This window comes from Miniopterus schreibersii (assembly GCF_964146895.1).
Source record: "Miniopterus schreibersii genome assembly, chromosome: 19".
Taxonomy (NCBI): Eukaryota; Metazoa; Chordata; class Mammalia; order Chiroptera; family Miniopteridae; genus Miniopterus; species Miniopterus schreibersii.
In genome coordinates this window covers 37,290,479-37,307,864 of record NC_138119.1, presented here as the reverse complement: position 1 = coordinate 37,307,864, position 17,386 = coordinate 37,290,479, and the positions used below count along the sequence as shown (strand labels likewise).

The window sequence follows — 17,386 nt, the reverse complement described above, 5'->3', positions numbered from 1 at the left end:
CCATCCCGCCTTCATTTTGTGTTATGGTCTCCTAGATCGTCCAGCTTTCTAATTATGCGTCGAATGTATCTACTTTGCTACTCACTCCATCTACTGAGATTTTTTTACTTTAGTTCCAATATTTAATTTCCAAAATCTCCAGGTGATTCTTTCATATGAATGTAGCAGAAAATATCACAATTATACTTACCTAAAGTTTTCTCTTGTCCTATTTCTCCTCAGCAGGTGTGAATTCATCCGCAGGTTGAGTCTGATGCCTCTCTTTCCCTTGTCAATTCTTTAGTCATTCTTGGTTTTCCTTTTATCTTTGACTTTGAGAGTTCTTCTCCACACTTAAGAAAATGACTGTTGCATGTGCATGGTATTTTGGGATGATGGGATGGGACACATTGCAAGATGTGATAATAGTTTGCCATCTTTGTGTGAGACCCTATTCTCTTCCAAGGCTCAGAAGCTCTCTGCTGCCTCCCAACCCCAGTGTTCCTCCTCATGGCCTCACACTAGCAAAATGCTTAGCAAAAATCAGGATGGAGTCAAGGGTCAACGTACCAAGCTTTGGGTAACCTAGCTCTGATCAATAATAGCCCTGAGTTGGGTTTCCTCCAAGTAGTGTGTCTGTTGACTCTGGGCTAATCCTCCCCATTGTGCTTTTCTAACAGACGTTTCATAGGTATTATAGGTGGTGGTTTCTTGCAGTTTCTTGCAGCTTCTAGGAATTCCCCAACACATCTGAAGCATTAATGAATTCTTCTCTTCCCTGCCTCTTATTGATGTTAATTTTAGTCATTTAATGAGGCTTAGACAAATGATAAGACAACTAGATCCATCTGCCATCTTGGGCCAATTCTCTGACATGTGCTTATGAAATCCTTTTTATATCTATTTTTACAAGGGCGTGTGTTTTATCTGCATTTTTAAAATGGGAAAACAAAACATATCATGCTAATATGATTTGCCCAGGATCATCCACTGAGTGGCTGAACCACACCTGAAATTCAGACACACTCCTGATCTCTAGTCCTGTGTGGTAACCACATTACCCAGGGCACTAGATTTATGTATATTAAAGCAATAGGTTGTAGTCACACAACATGTAGCAGTCATAAGTCATTTTCACATGCACTGTGTTCTCCTTTCCTCACAAATACTCTTGATAGAGCGCTATTATTTACCCCAGGCTGGAAATTTTGGCTATTAAAACAAACAATAAATTTATCAGAGACAATTGAGCTATGTTAGGTAGACTCGGGGCCTAGGGATTTTAAGTCTTTAGATGGACATAAGTGTAAATCTTGGGATATCCTAGATATTTCTCTACCACCTACATCAAACAATAAGGCAGCCAGCATGCTGAAAAGATGCCCAAAGAAACTCATCAAAGGCTGAAAAGTCATCTTGTTTCCCATAAAATATCTTATCTTCATCTTCAAGAGCACTGGATTGCTCCTTTAAAGAACTCCCAAGCATCTTTAGCATCCATGAGCTCTGTAAAAAGAACAACTTGGATGGGAGCTCCAGCTCAAGGAAAACTAAGAAATATTAAAGATGTGAGAGGAGTTGGGAGGGAAATAAAAATGAATGTCTTAGGTGAATGGTCTGAGCCTTTTCTAAAGCAACTAAATTAACCATAGATCAAAGAATTCTTTGCCAATTCTGGAAGAAGAATTGGAATAATGGAAGAATCTGTTTCATATTTTTTTCCATTTTAGTAATAATAATAAAAATAGGTAACATTTGTTGAACATTTATGTGGACCAGATGCTGGCTACTGTATTATTTGCCCAATTTATTTCCAGGAGAGGGAGAGAGGGATAGAAACATCAATTGGCTGCCTCCTGAACTAGGGGTATTGAGCCAGCCACACCGCCGGGCACCGGGCACTGTATTTTATGTGAATTATCTTGTTTAAGTTTTTTAACTAGTCAGTGTCAGCAAATAGTGCTATTCTCATTTTACATATGAAAATCTTAAGATACAGACATCATGATCTCTAATACTATTTTTTTTTTTTTCCAGTAAAAGTGACTAAGACTTCTTGAAGAAATCATTGATTCTGGTTTCCTGCAGAGAGATATAAAGTAAACTTGAACCATTTTATGTGTCAGAAAGTAAGAAAGCATTCAAACATTAGTGAGGCCATGTCCAAAGATTTTAAGGATCAGCAGAATAGTAGGTTCTCTTGGTGAAAGTTGCAGTAATAGAGAGTTATGACTGTAGTTAAAATATATGGACTCTGCCTGGCTGGGCGTGGCTCAGTGGTTGAGCATCAACCTAGCATCCAGGAGATCGAGGTTCGATTCCCAGTCAGGGCACATGCCCGGGTTGCGGGCTCAATCCCCAGCCAGGGGATGCAGAAGGCAGCCGATCTATGACTCTCTCATTATTGATGTTTCTCTCTCTCTCTCCCTCTCCCTTCCGCTCTCTGAAATCAATAAAGATATATTTTTTTAAAAATACATGGACTTTATGAGGCATTATGAGTCCACAATGACACACAGATAATATGGTATTATTAACTCACAGGTTCATTGAAAACTGTAAAAATTAATTAATGCTATGTACAATAGAAGGCATTCTTTTACTTGGCCTTTATTTTGTAAAATTACAAACCCTAAAAATTGCAACAATGACATATTAAACTCTAAATACATATGCAGTCTTTACCTATGTTCATTGACTTTATTTGCCACATTTGTTTATACATGCATTGAAATCCTTTTGTAGGTTGCTTCTATTATGATCATTTGTCCCAAATATTTAATCATGTATCATGGAAGTACAGGGACATTCACTTTCTTAACCACAATACAAATTTAACATTTCTCTACTTCTGGTAACTAATACACAGATCATATAAAAACTGCCAATTATAGCAACAATATCCTCCATAGAAGTTTACTTTTTGACCCAGCATCTAATCCAGAATCTCAAATTGTTTTTAGCTGTCAAACTTTTTAGGTTCACTTTTTCTGGAAAAATTCTTCAACCTTTCTTTTTCTTTTATGATCTTTAGAATTTTTACACGTACATACCAGTTGTATTGTACAATAACTCTCAATTTTGGTTTGTTTTAATTTTTTCTGAAGTGTTTGTGTAATTTTTTCCTTATGACTAGATTCAGGTTATGCATTTTGGGTAAAAATATTATATTAATGAGGTTGTTTCTTCTTTAGTGAATCACATCCAGACACACATTATTGGTGGTATTAATTTTGATCACCTGAGCTCATTAGGAGGCATTTTTTTAAAAACTCATAGGTTGTATATGAAAACTCTAAAGTCATGTGAAATCTGCAAATTTCAATGGGATATCATTTAAGATATCCTTAAGAGTTGTAATGTTCTAACGATACAGAAGAATAGAAGTATCTCTCAGTTACCAAAATCTTAGCATCCCCTCATATCCAAAGGTATCTGGATCTATAGTTTTGCATCTTAAAACCCTAATACCCAATTAGTTGATCAATCAGGATGAAGCTATAGACTTGTATGAGTAAATTTAAAAAATGAAGACATGAATATAACTCTAATTCAAGGAAGTGGGTTAAACTGTTCCTCCACCCTTGAAGTTATAGAATTATTGATATAGCCCGGCTGGACGTGGCTCAGCTGTTGAGCATCAACCTAGGATCCAGGCGATCGGGGTTCGATTCCCAGTCAGGGCACATGCCCCGGTTGTGGGCTTGATCAATGACTCTCTCATCATTGATGTTTCTATCTCTCTCTCCCTCTCCTTTCCTCTCTCTGAAATCAATAAAGATATATTTAAAAAAAAAAAAAAGAATTATTGATATAGCATTAAACATATTGTTGAACATATTCTATCAGTTCCCCTTGGGTTGGTGAACACACAATACAATATACAGATGATGGATTATAGAATTGTACACCTGAAACCTGTATAATTTTATTAACCTATGTCACCCCAATAAGTCCAATAAAAATTTAAAAATAAATTTTAAAAAATAAAAGAAACTAGGCATCCTAACTATTTTTCTGGTAGGAAATAGCTTCAAGAACTTAGGATGGTACACACCTTATTTGAGTGGGTATGAGTTACCATTGAACATACAAATGTTTAGAGCAGGGTTTCTCAACCTTGCCACTATGGATATTTGGGGCCAGATAATTCTTTATGAGGGGCTGCTCTGGGCATTGTAGGGTTTAGCACCATCCTTTTACCCACTAGATACCAGGCACATCACCTCCCCAAGCTGTGACAACCAAAATGTCTCCAGGTCATTTCAAATGCCCTTTCGAGAATAAAATTCCCCCTGGCTGAGGACTATTGTTTTAAGGGAGTCAAACTCATGGTACAAATATTTTTGAATTAAGGTGGAAATAATGACTATTTAGTATTCACATACTTATTTTATATATATGTTTGTGTGTATATGTGTGTGTGTGTGTGTATATATGTAATTGCCTGTTAGAGTAATAACCTTTAAACTCAATATAAAAGGCGTAATTAGGGTAATTGATTTAGATTTATGAAATTTTACAGTTGAAAGCTTCTTAATGTTGTGCTTCAATTAGAAGAGCCAATAAAAGTTTAGATGTACTGTATGTGTAAGTTTCAAAAGGTCATTTTGTGAGGTTACAAGAATTACTTAGTATTTAAGAATAGTTTGTTTGTTGCCCAAAATATACATCCTTAAAAGAGAAGTTAAATTTATAGATATAGCTTAAAGTGCTTAATTAATTTGGTTTATCATCTAAACCAAAGTAAATGCTATTTAAGAGGTCTTTAAAGAGAATTGTTTTAAAAATCGAAGACTTTAAAATGATTTGTAAACAAAACCATCTGCATCTGAAGCACAGAAGCAATCCATCACTTGACACCATCCCGTCTCAGCCATGGCCCACCTCCCTGGGTCTGGGTCTTCCCACTCTCCATAAACCCAATTCAGGCTCTTCCCATCATGAACCACTTCACTTCAACTTGTACAATCAAATGCAGAATCTCTTTATTGCTTGTGAGTTTGGGTAGATTTAGGAAGCTCTTCTTTTAGAAACAACATTGAATCAATTTCCCTGGTGTGGGAGTGAGGAGAGGAGAGGCTTATATAAATTAGTCTTTTTCTTAGTAACTCTCCCTGCTATATCATGTTTAACTAAATATTTCATATATATTTGTATGATTATTTAATGCACTGTGTTTAATGTACTGTGTATAATTATTTAATGTACTGATAAAGCAGCAACCTGAGAAGAGTATAATCTCTACAGACCTGAGCAGAGCCCACTTGCCTATTGTTAAGAGAAAGGCCATAGAAAGGTTGAGTAATGAGTCATAATGACCAGAAAATACTACCCAGCCCTGGAAAATTTAGCAAGGCTCTACAGATCCACACACTAGGAGTTCCAGAAGCCATTCAAGGCAGCATAAAGCTGATGAAAAGAGTGTTCATAGATCCCTGGAAGTGTGGGGATCTCAACCATGTGGAGTGCCTGGGACTGTGTCACATTGAGACATCTATGGGAAGCCCAGCAGTGACCTGAGTGCAGGGACCATGATATTGAGCATTCGCACTGCTCCCCCAGAGCCCACTTCTTTACTGATAATGACAATTATGTACAATTTATTCTCTCTCTCTGCCCACCCATCACTGCTCTAGGCACATGCCAGGGCCCATTTGATGCTTGTGTAGGACGGATTCACAGAGGCACACAGTGCCACTGGTTCCAGGTACAGGGCATGCAGATACAATGCAGATTGTAACCCGTTTTCTGCATAATTTTGTTTTCCTTGTCTGTGTGAGAATACACCGGGAAGCCGAGTTTGCTCAGAGCCTGGGAGTGGCTATAGATAACATAGGAGATGAGGCCCTGGTTCCGGTACTCAGGCACGGTGGCTGCCATCCGTATCTCTCCTGTCTGGTCCATCAGGTCCCAGCACACAGGTGTCCCTTCAGGCCCCAGCAGACAGAAGGTGGAGAAGGTCTGGATACACCGCTCAATGAATCTCTGGCTCCTCTCATTGCCACCAAAATTCCAGAATTTATTCACCAGGGCCGCGTGGGTAACATCCAGCGATGAGAGTCTAAACATTTCTTGATTGCTATGGAAGTTCCAAGAGAAAAACAAAGTTCGTGAGTATTTATTATATTTGTTCTTGTCCTTATTGCCTAACTTACATTTCTGAAAACCATGATTTGGGCTGCTTTGAAGAATATTGACCATAAGCTGACAGGAGTGAAAGCAGGAAGGGAAGGTGGAAGGCTACTTCAGGAATGGGAGGTGTGAGTAGTGAAGTGACTTTTGTCAAACTTACATGGCCTTGGGTTTACCATCACCTGGTGGTAATTTCTTTACATCCAACAGGGAAGGAATCAGTTTCTTTACGGTGTCTAGCGCCACGTAGAGAAAACGCTGTGTGTGTTTCACTTGGAAGGATTGCACGGCTGCAAGATTTTGTATCACCTCATTTAGGCTGGGCTGGGAACCTAGATGGGATTTTAAGGAGAGATGTAATGATTTCAGTGCATTTTGTGGAGAAGCTGTCCAGTGGAGTAAGAAGTGTCTACATTTACAGTCTAAAACCCTTGGTTATGGCTTGGTTCTGTTACCATGTGACAGGAGGTCACATAGTCAGGATTTGTGCAACGAATGTGCTCAGCGATTCATTCAGCCATGGTGATACCATTTGTGGAAATACCAAGACTGGACTGGAGCCAAATTTTCTGGGCTACATGATCATGCTGTTTTGATAATCCCATGAGATGAGTTATAAAAACAATAGTAGCCAACATCTCTTATGCAATTCCTGTGTTCCCAGTGTGGTGGATTGTTGCAGGAATGACCCACAATTTGGCCACCTCTCTTTGTATCCATTCTCTGGAATAGTCCCCTCCTGCACTGCATCATTTGCCATATGATTGCTTTTACCATTGGCAAAGAGTACATTTGTTGCAGGGAGAGGCTTAAGAGTTCTTGCACATTGGTTCTGGCCCTTTCTTTGTGCTCCTGATTTCCTTGAGACCAACACCATGTGAATGGTATTAGAGTAGCCTGCTGAGGACTTGTGCTCCTATCATGTGGCACTGTGGTTGCCAGCGCTGACAGCCAGAACCTTCATTTAGACATGTGATTGAGGCCATGCTAAAGCAACCAGCCCATAGTCCATCCATTAGTACCCAGCTGCATGAGTACCCAGATGGAACCAGAAGAATGGCCTTGCAAAGCCCAGCCCAAATGTTGATTCACAGAATTATGAGGTTTGCTATGCAAACCTAACTGACACATTGGGTTTTGTGCTACGCAATTCCTATTCAGCATTTTATCTAATCTGTTCAACATCCCTGTGTTTTAGGTACCATTATCCTCATTTTTATATATGATCTCAGTGAGGACAATTCATGTGTCTAGGATCACATAGCAAGTAACAGACAAATGCTGTCCCAGCAAGTCCGATTCTGGAGGGCATGCTTGTACCCATGACAGTGTCCTTCATGACCTGAGCAGTGCTTTATGTAACGAGTTGTCATTCTTATTCCAGGCATGGAAGGCCCTAGGGGAAGCTCTCCTCTGGCACCCAATCAACCTTAGGGATTCTGGATATGTCTGCAAAATATGCCATAAATTCTTGGCTATCAAGGAGTTATGTTATGTTTCTCTACATGAAGCCCATATTTTGCAAGCTTTGAGGGTGTTTTTTCCCCTTTACAGGTATATTCACAGATGAGTCAAAAATTTGACAGGAGGCTGAGGGTTTGAAGTATGGAGAAAGATACTAGTTGTAGAGGTAATTGTCAGGACAGAGAAGTGAGTCAGCACATTCCCATTCTTCTTACTTACTCTGGATCTGCAAATGCTGTTTCCAGTCAATGACTTCTAGTGAGCTAAGCAATTCCTGACAGTTCTTGGGATCCTTGGAGTAGATTTGGTAGGTGTTGGTGTAGTGATCGCAGTCATCAACCATCACCTATTTTTGGAGAAAGGGAAATAAAGCACATTCCATGCAGTTCATGATTGCAATACTTTTATTCTAAATCCCATTATGCTGTAATATGTTTAAGTACTAAAATACTGGTATTTTTATTGGTGCATTACAATTATTTTCTGAATCATTTAAATCATGAGATCAAGATGAGAGACTCAAGTTTTTTATGTATGATGTAAAATTGCAGAACAAGACTATTTTCTACCCATATGTTGCATAAAAATTTCAAATCAAACACAGGCACAACTATTTAGAAAGCATTCTTCTGTATTGCCATCCTCCTCCACAGGAACGAGGGAGAGGCAGTAGACAAGGAAAAGCTTCTGTTGCAAGAATAAATTTTAATACAGTTCAAGTAGTTATCAAACACAAAAACTATGAACATGACAATATCAAATCTGGTTACAGATAACTCTGAATTAAAATCTCCATCCATAGTTAATGAAGCCAAAGAGCCTGAAAACTGCTCATAAGTGCTTTCATAAAATAATACTGTATTTAAACCCATTGTAGTTCCAGAAGAACAAAGAAACCACTTATTTAGAAAGATCCCCTTAAATTATTAAATAACAGATGAGATTATTAGGAGGAAAATGGCACAGGAGAATATTACCATGACTAGTGCAGAATTAGGAAGCCTTTTTTTAAATAGTTAGAAAATGCTCTACAAAATACACTCAGAAGTTAGCAATGATACTACTAACACATTTAAGATAAAACATATAATTATTTTACTTACTTAATTTTCATTTGTATGAAAAGTATACTACTTGTATTTTTATAAATTTATAATTTCACTGGCTGGTTTAAAGTGAGCTTAGAATTTTTGTTTTTCAAATTGAGTTGCACTAATTTTTAAATGTTCCCCAAAATATATATGGAAGTCCTTGTGTTACGAATTTCCTTTTTAGAATCACCTCCACTCGCTGTCCTGTTTTGTACCTTCCTGTCTCTGCCCTCGCTGTGCCCTCTTTTCCTTGTCAGACTAACAAAAATATAATTATCTACAAAATGTAGTTCAGGTGAAACTTCCACTAAGATGTGCCTCTGGCTTTTTTCTGAGACCTCCATCTTCAACTCCCCCCCCCCCCCAGTTTAATCAGCTTCTGTATCTGCTCTTTCTCTATGTTGTGCGTCTTCTGTTCTTAGACACTTTTCATCGAATTGTAATTTATTTGCTTATGTACTTTTTCCTCCAGGCTGTGAGCTCGAGCACCAGGAAAAGCCAGTGACCATAAGTCCTTTGTGCTTTCCACAGGTCATAAGTTGTGAAAATTATGGGCCTAGTGTTGGTAACAGTATGGCCTTACTTATCCTTATAACGTCTGTTGGGTTTGTAGTAATGTCTCCTAGTTCATTCTTAGTGTGGGTAATTTGTGTCTTTTTTCTTTTTTCCTAGGTCAATGTGGCTATTAATCTTTTCAAAGAACCAGACTTTGGACTCATTGATTTTCTTACTTGCTTTTCTCTCCTCACATTCATTGGTTTCAGCTCTTATCTTTTCTAATTTCCTTAGTTCTATTTGCTTTGGGGATAATTTACTCTTCTTTTGCTAGTTTTTAAGGTGAAAACATAAAGCATGGATTTGAGACCATTATTCTTTTACAGTATAAGCACTTAAAGCTACAAGGCTCCCGCTTACCACTGCTTTGGTTGCATCCCAAGACTCTTAACATGGTGTACTTCCATTTCTATTCAACTAAAGTACTTTCTAATTTTGGTGTGACATTAAAGCATGATTTATTTATTTGTTTATTTATTCATTTTTAATGTGTCTTTATTGCTTTCAGAGAGAGGAAGGGAGAGGGAGAGAGAGAGAGATAGAAACACCAGTGATGAGACAGTCCTCATTGATTGGTGGCCTCCTGAATGTCCCCGACTGGGGATAGAGCCCATGACCCAGCCATGTGCCCTGACCAAAATTCAAGTGTGATCTCCTGGATCCTAGGGCAATGAGCAACCGCTGAGCCTCCCCTGGCCAGGCATTAAAGCATCATTTATTTAGAAACGTTTTTATAATTTCTAAATACATGGGTATTTTCCAAATACTTCTCAGGTTTTTAAAAAAATTTAAGCTTAATTCCATATCATTCACAGACATGCTTGACATGATTTCAGTTTTTAAAAAGTTTTTAAAATATGGGCTATGTAGGCTAATGTTCAATGTGCATTTAAAAGTAATATGTATTCTGCTGTCATTGAGGGAAGTACTATATAAATGTCAATTAGTCCAAGTTGGCTCAGAGTATTGTTCAGGTCTTCTATATCCTTACAGGTTTCATCTGTATTGTATAAATTATTGAGAGAGGAATGTGGAAGTCTTTAATTATATCCGTGGGTTTACCTATTTCTTCTTTCAGTTTCATCAGTTTTTACTTTAGGTACTTGGAGCCTCTGCTGTTAGGAGTAGACATTTTAGCATTTGTTTGTATTTTTAGTGAATTGATACCTTGATCAGAATGCAATGGCACCTTTTATCCCTGGTAATATTCTAGTCCCTTTGCAACATATACTAGTGCAAAAAATAAAAATAAAAAATGAAACACACATACACAACAAGAGAAAGAAAAAGTCTCTATGGTACAACATCATTGATCTACTTCTAAAATGAAATTTCTGCCTCACCCCAAATTAAACAGAATCCATTTGGGTTTGACAAAATAAAAACGACCTGTTATGAACTTTCAAGTAGAAGCATAATAGTTAGCCTTTCACCACTCACTTGATTGGTCAGAAACAATCATTTAAGCATTAGTGTGTTAGTTTCAGTCAACTTTGCAATTCTGGAAACACTTCCCTTGATCTCTGACATATTTCTTAGGAGAGCACAAGGGAATGGTGTTGGGTCATCACACAGCAAAGGTCAGAGTGCCTTCCAATCCCAGCATTGCCACTCCCTGCTGGTGTGATCTTGGTCAAGTCATGTAACTGAGCGTCCAGTTGCTCTTTGGTTACCTGGGTCATAGACCTGCCCTGCGGCAAGATCATGGGCACTGACATGTGAGAGGAGCGAGTGCCTGGCAGAGAGCAGTGCTCAGTGACAGTTAATTCTCTTCCCAGCTTTGTCATAGGCAGTCATCGACCTTTCTCCCCTAGAAGGTTCCACTCTCACCTTTAAGGACTCAGGGAGGAACTTCCTCAAGGCTTTCTCTAGCATCTGCTGCATTTGTGGGCCTTGTAATTGGAACATCTTGGCAGGTACCTGAGCCTAAAGAGGGGATCAAGAAACACAAAGGAGTGAGAAGTGCTGGAAGACATACAAAGACACAAAACAGACACAGTAGGCAGCTCTAGCTACTGGCCTGGCCTTACCCCCGCCGTTTCACTGGTGCCCCATTCACGAGACTCCTCACTAACTCCAAGGAGGGATAAGTCTGGCAGAAAGCCTGGGTGCCTCTTTCTGAAATTATTTTTGGTATTTGTTAAACTTTAAAAAATATTTCTCAATTTTCATTTTGATGTTACATCGCCTAGAATTCCAATAATTAAGGATTCACAGAGATTAACCAATATATTCTCTAAGCATGAACGAGCGTGCTTTGAGGTTTACTTTAATTCAGGACAAGCCTGACTTTGCCAATCAGAAGCTATATGACACTGGGCAAGTCGCTGAACGCCTCTGTGCCTTGGTTTTCTCACCCGTGAAGGAGAATGACTGCAGCACCCGTGCCACAGAGCAGCTGAGCAAGGACATAAACCAAGGCGTGCAAGGTCCTTAGGACAGTGTCTGGGACATGGCGAGTTCTCAATTAGTGATTCTAATCATTGTTAGCCTTTTTATTGTTATCATTAGTAGAAGCAACAGTTAACCACACTGCCATTCTGTGACTCTTCTTCGGCACAAGAATTTGTGGTGAGCATTAAATGGGGGAGAAGCCATGGAAATTGGCACCTGCTAAATAAGGAATGACCTGTCATTATTTTACTACTCTAAGACCCATTCACATGAAAGTGATGACATATATGCTGCCCTATGGGAGAGCCTTAGAGTGAAAATGTAAAAGGCACATAAATGATAGTTCAGCTGAGAGGACTAAAATTACGTTTCCTTTCTGTGGCTTCAAGTGAACAGTTCATCTCACCTGAGCTGTAGTCCTGGCACTAGATGCTGCATTGTCCTTCTGAGGCCCTAAGCAGGGAACGTAGCGTTCCTAGACAGTGTTTATCCAAGGGGCAAGTGCCTGACTGCCTTAGAATGGCACCAGGGATTAAACAAGAACCTCTGCATAATATGTCTACCAACTGCGCCACATGAATGTCCCCTGAAGCAGCATGTTCCTTCCCAGGGCTGTCCCATTTCTGTTACCTATCCACCAATGGCCAGCTCCCAATGCACTTCACATTTGTCTACCATTTCAGCCAAAGCCTCACTTTAGCCCGTCGGGAATTTCTCCCACACTAGGGAGCTGCCCTGTACCCTGCAGGCTCCTGTTGCAAATTCCTCCAGTGGAAGCGCTTCCTTTCCCCGGCAAGACTCTCATTCCTAACGGGCTGGGGGTGCCGTCCACGCAGCAGTAGCATCTGAATCCTGTGCCCCGCGGGGAGGCAGAGGGGCTGAGAGGCCCAGAGCGCGGGCTCTCCTCCTTCTCACCTGCAAGCTGTTCTCTGTCAGTCTCTGCAGAGATCCTCAGGGAGAGACCAGAAGCCGCAGGTTATTCCAGAAGGTGAAATAGGACCTGCAAGAGTTTATTTGGAGTTGTTTACTCCCCCCACTGGTGAATGAAGTTCCTGATAGAACCCGAGCAGCACGCTGTGGAATCTTCCAGCAGCAGAGTGGGAGGTGGAGGGCCTCCCCCAAGAGTCCCATGTTCCAGGACTGACTTCTGCCACTTGGTTGTGCCACCAATTTTTTCACCTTTAAACTTTTAAACAAAAAACTTATAATACAACCAAGACGATGAAGTCTGGCCATGTAGCAGTGTCCCCCACATTAAGTGCTGCATTCACCACCTGCTTCCAGAAAGTGCCCGAAGCTCTCCTCATGCATCTATCGGTTCCCACCGGGAGCCCGCAGGGTCTCCACAGTGCCGAACGAGTTGCCCTCACAGAGGAGGTGCCAGGGGTGTGCTTCTGAAGTTCAGTCATTCCTTCTCCTTAGGGATCTGGGGGTACTGACCATAACACACTATGAGTGTTTAGGTGTGTGTCACTGAAGCGCAGAGGATGTCACAAAGCAACGGTTATCTTCCTGGGGGAGGAGAGGAGCATGAGTCCTTACCTGGGGAGCGTTGCCACCCCGATCTCGCAGGTGTCCCCAGGAGCAAGTGAGAAGGGCAGACTCCTGGATGCTGCAATTGCCGTTTAATGCAGGCAGGTCAGCAGGATCTCACAGAGAGCGTGGCAGTGTGTCTCCTCCAGACACTGCTGAGCTGAGGCTTGCAGGGTGACCAGCTCTTATGAAATCCTGCCCTTCCTCCCTGGGTTCATGGTGAAGGAACTGGCTCTGCAAGGTTCAGAGGCTGGCTGTGCCATCTGAGCTCCCCCCACGCACAAATGCCAGGCTGCTCTCTGCCCCCGCAGGCCCTGCCATTGCTCTGCAGTGTGTGCGGAACCAACAGGCCGGACACTGGAAGGAGAGGCAGGTGGTGTAGACGACAGCTTCTCCTTCCCGTCCCAGGCTCAAGTAGCTGCAGTGAGAGCAAGTGGTAGGAAAGATACGAGTGAGGCCTGATTTGCGGAATCGGGCCCTTTGCTTACGCTTATGCTGAAGAGAATATCACTTGTACAGCGTGAGTGAGGCCGTCAGCACCCTCCTTTAGAAACACAGGCTGTGCCCTTCCTGCTGCCCATTTTGAGGCGGCAGCCAAGCATCCCCCAAATGACTCAATGTGGACACTTGTCAGTCTCACATTTCTAGAGAAGGAAACTGAGGCTCCGTGAGGCTGAGTTACAATTTAAGCCCAGAGTCTCTTCACTCCAACGTGCTCCCGGCCCCACATTACCACTTGCTCTACGCAGCCTCAGCAAAGAAAGGTGGCTGCGTGGAAGTGAGCATTTGAATGCCGTCGGCACTGCGGGAAACAGCCAAGGGGGGCGCCGACACTCTCTGGGGCTTGTCCTCCCCCTCGCCCTCCGACCCCGGGGGAGACTCGCGGAGGGAGGGAGAGCTGCTCTACACAGAGGAGGGGCGGGTGGCTGGTGCCCAGAGATAAAGGAAGAGCTGCTGCGCTCCCTCAGTGCCGGGCCAGCACAGCACAGCTTTGCATATATATGTATTTTCCGCCCTTTCTAGAAGTCTCGTCCCTCCTAGATATGAATTCTCCATCTTATCTCCTGGGGTTAGACTCATTACCACCATTCATTACTCTCTCTCCAAGGCCAATAGCCAAAGAAACCATTCTGTTACTGTCAACAGAGGGGACCCCTTGGCCCCAGTAGGCTCCATATGTCACAAGAGTTGACTGGGACCCTTCTGTGCCCAGTACCCCAATCAGACCCCTCGTCCCGTGTCTGCTCCTCCCTCAGTCCCTCAGAAGAGCCCAGGGCCTCTGTGCCCATCCCTTGTATCTTATAGTAGTTTCTTAACCTGCTTCTCCGGGTTGTTGTCGAGAGTGCTCTGGTGCCGGCTAACCCAGCATTTTTCTGCTCTTCCTTGACCCTGAGCTTATTTTCTTTTCTGTGTCACATGAGATAATGGATGTACATTTTCACACACACTTTGAGGTCAGGTACAAGGAAACAGGTCCAGGAGTCCTGGTGTCGGCTTCCTCTCCGTGTTTTTCCCTGAGTGATGGATTGAGGCGCTGGCAATGGCGATAGACGCAGCCTCTCCTGGTGGCTCGGAGGGAGGACAATGGGCCCAAACTAGCAGGGTTGAGGTCCTCACTTCACACTTACCCACAGTGCGGCCTTGGCAGGCTACTGCATCTTTCACGCCTGTTTCTGTATCTAAAGGAGCAGTGAGTGATAGCACTCACACGGTAGGGTTCTGAGTTCTTCCTGCCTGTGCTCAGTTTTGGGGGAACAAGTGTTGGCAAGAATGTGGGGAAATGGGGACTTTTGTGCACCGGTGATAGGAATGTAAGATTGTGTGGCCTCTGTCACAATCAGGATGAGACTTACACACACACACACACACACACTACACTGCCCTTCTTACACAGCAGTCCCCCTTCTGGGAAGATAGCCACAGGAACTGGTATCAGGATCTCGAGTTGCTTTCTGCGCTCCCATGCTCACTGCAGTCTCCTTCACAACAGCCAAGTTGTGGAAGCAACGTGAGTGTCTCTCGACAGATGAACTGATCAAGAAAATGTGGCCTGTAAGTACCACGGAATATTACTCAGCCTTTCAAATCGAGGAAAATCCTGCAATATGCGACAACATGGATGAAACCTGAGGACATGCTAAGTGAAGCAAGCCAGTCACAGGACAAAGGATGCATGATTCCACTTATAGGAGGCCTCTAAAGCAGTGGCCCTTATGGAAGCAGAGGGTGGAGTGGTGCTTACCACGGCCGCGTGTGGGAAAGGTAAGGAAGGGGCTGCTGCTCACAGAGCAAACAGCGTCTGTTACGCCAGACGGATGAGTTCTGGGTGCTTGTACGACACTGTGCTTGTCGATAGCCGTGCTGCGCTAAACACTGAAATATTTGTTAAGATCTCATATCATTATTATTTTTTAAAATTTAATTTAATTTAGTTGAATTTATTGGGATTACATTGGTTGATAAAATTATATAAGTTTAAAATACATCATCTGCATATTGTATTGTGTGTTCACCATCCCAAGTCACATCTCTGTCTCTTTCCCCGCCTTTACCTTCCTTCGCCTCCTCCTACCCCCATTTCCTTCTCCTGAGGACCATTCTGTTGTCTAGGAGGGTTTGTTTTTGTTTGTTTAATCCCTTTGCCTTTTTCACCCAGCCTCCCTACCCCTCTCCTCTGACAGCTATGAGTTTGTTCCTATTTTGTTAGTTTATTTTGTTCTTTAGATTCCACATGTAAGTGAAATCTCATGGTATTTGTTTTTCTCTGATTGACTTGTTTCACTTAGAATAATATTCTCCAGCTCCATCCATGCTGTTGCAAAAGGTAAGATTTCCTTCTTTTTTATGGCTGAGTAGTATCCCACCGTGTAAATGTACCAAATTTTTTTTATCAACTCATTTACTGATAGGCACTTGGGCTGCGTCCAGATCTTGGCTATTATAAATAATGTTGCAACAAACAGAGGGGTGCATATATTCTTTCAAATTAGTGTTTTGGGTCTTTTCAGATAAATAAACAGGAGTGGAATCTTGGGTCAGAGGGCAGTTTCATTTTTAATTTTTTTAGCTAACTCCATACTGGTTTTCCCAGTGACTGCAATTATCTGGATTCCACCAACAGTGCACAAGGGCTCCCTTACTCCACATCTTCATCAAAATTTGTTGTTTGTTGATTTATTGGTGATAGCCATTCTGACAGGTGTGAGGTGACATCTCCTTGTGGTTTTACTTTGCATTTCTCTGATGATTAGGGACGTTGAGCATCTTTTCATATGTCTATTGGCCATCTGTCTGTGCTCTTTGGAGCAGTGTCTATTCAGGTCCTTTGCCCATTTTTAATTGGATTGTTTGATTTTTGGTGTTGAGTGTTCTAAGTTCTTCATCAATTTTGGATATAACCTCTTATCAGATGTATTGGCGAATATGTTCTCCCATTCAGTGGGTTGTCTTTTCATTTTGTTGATGGTTTTCTTTGCTGTGCAAAACTTTTAAGTTTGATGTAGTCCCATTTGTTTATTTTTTCTTTTGTTTCCCTTGCCCGAGGAGATATATCAGAAAATGTATTGCTATGTGAAATGTCTGAGATATTACTATGTTTTCTATCTTTACCCCATTGTATGTTCTTGCCTCCTTTCTCAAATATTAATTTACCATAAGGCCTCTTTCTATTTTTTTGCTCTCTGTTCTGTTCCTTTCAAGATCTCATATTATTTTTTAAACTACAGTTAAGGAAGTAAGTAGATAGATAGATGATAGATAGATAGATAGATAGATAGATAGATAGATAGATAGATAGATAGATAGATGATAGATAGATATAGATAGATGATAGATATAGATAGATGATAGATAGATAGATGATAGATAGATAGATATAGATAGATGATAGATAGATAGATAGATAGATAGATAGATAGATAGATAGATAGATATTACAAATCAGTCAGAGACAAAAACACATTTCTTATAAGGACCAATGATAAGAATTATGGTTGACCTGTCATGACTGCAAGTTAGGATGCATTGGAACACCGTAAAACGTGCTTCTGGGGGAAATATTCATATAATTCTGTATCAAGTGAACATATTCTTCAAAAGTTTAGGTCAAAGGAAGCCATTTTCAGATAAAGAGAAACCACTAATATGATTTATCACTAGAGGCGGTGCCGTTTCTTGTTTTCAGTACTCAGAAGGTTCCAGTTTTGCAATGAGGCTCACAGCTAACAGCTATCACA

The 17,386-nt window shown here is 41.3% G+C and overlaps 2 pseudogenes across 2 annotated transcripts in view; both read right to left on the bottom strand.

Annotated features, from left to right (window-relative positions):
* Nucleotides 1-12,607, bottom strand: part of LOC308549593 (glycine N-phenylacetyltransferase-like) — a 28,408-nt pseudogene extending 15,801 nt beyond the window's left edge. Inside the window, exons 1-2 of the transcript XR_014000660.1 lie at nt 12,534-12,607; nt 11,055-11,150 (exon numbers count right to left, since the gene is read on the bottom strand). The product of XR_014000660.1 is annotated as a glycine N-phenylacetyltransferase-like (transcript). The remainder of the gene's footprint in view (nt 1-11,054; nt 11,151-12,533) is intronic.
* On the bottom strand, nt 4,946-7,921 carry LOC308549311 (glycine N-acyltransferase pseudogene; annotated as a pseudogene). The gene is made up of 3 exons (XR_014000661.1): nt 7,798-7,921; nt 6,275-6,446; nt 4,946-6,061 (listed from the first exon to the last, which is right to left on the bottom strand). The product of XR_014000661.1 is annotated as a glycine N-acyltransferase pseudogene (transcript).
* Nucleotides 12,608-17,386: the final 4,779 nt, after the last annotated feature.